Source organism: Otolemur garnettii, unplaced genomic scaffold, assembly GCF_000181295.1.
Source record: "Otolemur garnettii isolate 467f Iridium unplaced genomic scaffold, OtoGar3 scaffold00016, whole genome shotgun sequence".
Lineage (NCBI taxonomy): Eukaryota > Metazoa > Chordata > Mammalia > Primates > Galagidae > Otolemur > Otolemur garnettii.
Genome location: NW_003852411.1, coordinates 18619476 through 18623399, shown reverse-complemented (window position 1 = coordinate 18623399; position 3924 = coordinate 18619476). Strand labels below are relative to the sequence as shown.

At 32.3% G+C, this 3924-nt stretch overlaps 1 protein-coding gene across 5 annotated transcripts in view; it reads left to right on the top strand.

Annotated features, from left to right (window-relative positions):
- Positions 1–3924, top strand: part of RABGAP1L (RAB GTPase activating protein 1 like) — a 665252-nt gene that overhangs the window by 394456 nt on the left and 266872 nt on the right. The gene's annotated exons all lie outside the window — the stretch shown is intronic.

Sequence of the window (3924 nt, the reverse complement as noted above, 5' to 3'; positions counted from 1 at the left end):
TTTTTAAATAAAATGTATCTTAGGTGATAAAGTAAGAGATCTGACATGAAGAGTAAGCCACTTTCTTGATACAACTAATTTTTCTGGTAAGCAGAGAAGAAATGCGTATTTGGAGTTATTTTTAAATAGAACCCTCTAGAATTAAGGAATTCAATGTGATTGCTCAAAATTCAGAACATGGACCATTATGAACCACTATACCATGGCAAAGAAGTATTTTATCATTTCCGTCATTTATTTTTTCATGCTCTATTTCCTATCAGACACCTTCATTTGACAGAACATTTATTGAGCATCAATTGCCAGGTACTGGATTAGGAACTAGAATTATAAAGATAAATTATTTATAATTTATGTTCTCAAAGACCCCATAGTTCAATATGGGACACAGATAATATAGGCATGTACTTACTATTTTTATTCTTTTTACGTGTATTTATTTTCCTGATGATAAAAATAATACATGCTTATTAAAGAATTTAAAGTGTGCTAAGTGAAAGTGATCCATAGGGCAAGGGAATAGAAAGAATTACCAACCTAGCTATGTCAGAACATTCAGGATAGAATGTCTAGGGGAGGTGGCGGCTTTGCAAAGACACAGTTGAAGTTGGGAAAGCAAGAAGGGAAAGGGAGGGAGTAGAGAATTCTAGACTGAAGTAACAACACGAGAAATGTATGGAAACACAAAAAGGTATAATATGAAATTACAGTTTACTATAGGAATTGTGTGCAAGGAGTGGTATGAGGTAAAAATGGTAAGATGGGCAAGAGCCATATCATGTAGACTATGTAATCATGTTAAAAATGTGAACTGTATTCCAGAGCTAGTGAGGAGCTATTACTCAGTGTGAAGCATGGAAATACCATGGTCAGATGTTCATTTCAGATAAATTCTTTCCATACCTTTGTAAAGGATGGAATTAAAGCAAACAAGCTGCAGCAGTAAGGCCAATTAGAAAAATATCAATCTCAATAAGAGATGTTGAGACTCAGAGAAAAAGAAGCAGAATTAGGAAACATGCAGGAGGTTAAAGTTGGTAGGTTGACAGATGGATTGGCAAAGGAGAGGCCAACAGCCCCAAACCTAGTTTTTCTAGCTTTGGTGACTGAATAGATGTAGTATTTTGAGTTGAAATAGAAAATTTATCCATTGGAATTGAACAGAGGAAAATATTTAGGGCTTCATGATTACTTTTGTTTTTCTTTTTGTTTTTCTTTTTTTCTTTTTTGAGACAGAGTCTCACTATGTTGCCCTTGATAGAGTGCTGTGGTGTCCCAGCTCACAGCAACCTCAAACTCTTGGGCTTAAGAGATTCTTTTGCCTCAGCCTCCCAAGTAGCTGGGACTACAGGCGCCCGCAACAATGCCCAGCTATTTGTTTGTTGTTGTTATTGCAGTTATCATTGTTGTTTTTCATTCTTTTGAGTTTGGGATATTTCTGGGACATCTAAGTGGAGCTGCCCACCAACCTGTTAGATACTGGAATCAGATACTAGAAGAGAAATCAAAGCTGAAATCATGAGAGTAGATCTTCCAGGAAGAATAAACAGAATGAGAAGAACAGAATAAAGTCCAGAAACACCAAACATTTAAAGGACTGATAAAGGACAAAGCAATGTATAGTGCCAAATGCAGTAGAGAGGCCCACTAATTTTAAAACTAAACCATTTTCTTTGGGTTTGGCATTCTGGAAATGAAGAACAATTATAGTAAATGCATGGTCTGATTCTGATAACCTGATTGAAGGATAATAATGACAACAGTACGGTGGTTCTACTGTGCTTATTCACTTTATCTTACTTAGAGGTTGATTTCTTCTTGCATTATCATCTGTTTATGATCTTTTCTATCTTCACCTTGTTTTTCTTCTTTCTTTGATAACTTCATATCCCATCTTTTTGGGACTCTTTATGATGATCAAACAATTTTCAATCCCAGATTCTCAGGGGTCCTTGTTTCACCACTAAATTCCTTTAGAATACTCATGTCTCTACTTCAAGAGGTTGGAGATCATAAGCAATGACATGGGTGTGTTCATCAAGTTTTAGAGCCATCTTTATAAAGGAAGCCTTTATAATCTCCTCTTGAGGAGAAGCTGATATTTAAGCCATAGATGGTGAAGCTTTGTTTTGAACAAAGTAATCTTTGTATAAAGCATTTTTAGCATTTTTGGCCTGTAGCCTTATTTAACACATTATAATATATTGATTAAAGTTCAGTAAGAAGAACATCTCTCTGAGAATTATATTCTGAGATAAGACAGAGGTTCATATTAATTATAAGTTCATAATTATTTGGAAACACCCTCACCACCCATATATCCTGAGAGAGAGAGAGAGAAAGAGAGAAAATAAGATTAAAATAACCAGAAATGTCAAATACCCAGAATTTTTTTCTAAATTATCTGCTCTACCATTGTAAGGACCACATGGCAAATCAGCTTTTGTTAATTTATTCAGCAAAATAGATTCCAAATTATGTCACAAGATGGACAAAAATTCCATCCAGTCTCTCACACTTTCTGTATTAATAGAATTATGCAGTACTTCCATGGTTTATAAAAATAACTTAAAATATAGAAATGCTTTCAGAATCCTTAAGGAAACATTAACTAATATTCAGCATAGTATAAATGAAAAATATAAAAATTAAATATAAGAATATATTTAATTTTTAATTAGCAGTATATGTGATAATCCTGTTAATAAACATATTCCATTAACCAACCAACCCATCCATCAACCAATTTGAATAACATTTTCCTGTTAGTTTTTTTTTCTTACCATATTTTTGCCTCTATGGGTTAACCACATAGAGGAATGCAGGCTGGCTTAAACAATTCATCGAAGGTACTATCTCAGATTCCAGTGAGATACGTTATTAGGGTCTCACTGACTAATTTTTTATCGGTTACATAAGCTGTTGCTTCTTTTTGCTGCCAGATATCCGTTGGCAGCTCCATATTAATCATTGTCAGAGGCTGCTTCTTTTCAGGATGCTGTCCTTTCCTCACCCATGGTCATTTATATTTCACATTCACTGCCTAAAAGGAAAGAAAAACCAAAAAATGAAAGTATGTTTGAAAACAAAGTTTTGAATTTTTACATTTTGCCATGTCTAAATAGTTTTAAGAAATAATCAGCCTATTCTTGTGCTTAGAAATTTCTAGATGCTTTGACAATAGCTTTGTAACATGTAGTAGTTTAAGCAATGAAAGAATTAATTACTTATCACTGTAGATGCTCTTATTTCCATTTATGAAATTAGAAATTTATCATTTACAGTTGGAGAATAATGTTAGTACAGTTTACTTGCAGCCATTATAATGTTCACCTGCCTTGGAAATTAAATATGCAATACTAATTCTTAATATCATCATTATAATAGTCATAATTGGAGATTTTATAAATAATGCCCTATTTTATATATTTCACTTATTCTAAAAATCATATAACATATTTTAGATAATTTTAAAATATATTTTTCTACCATATTTATTGTCAAATAGTTTCAAATTTTTTTCTTGAATATATACCTTTTTAGACACCTAGAAAACTATGTTCATTATTAATGTAATATCATTGTATGTACATTAATATGGCATGTATAGAAGCTTTTCTACTGTAGAAAGGATTATGTTTGAATAATTTAGAGTTTAAAACTTTTGAATTTTCTAAAAACCTATGAGTAGTCACAATTTAGGAAACTAATTTGTTGTCATCTGATAAAGATATGCATGCCAAGAATTCCAGTCCTAGATATATACCTTAGTCAACTTTATGCACATGTACACCAAAATACATGTATTAGAATTGTCCTAGCATCAGTGTTACTATACTCAAAACATTGAAACAAATCAAATATCTACTCTTAAAATGTCCAATACTAGAATTTTAATTAGACATTAAAATGGCTAGATTGGCT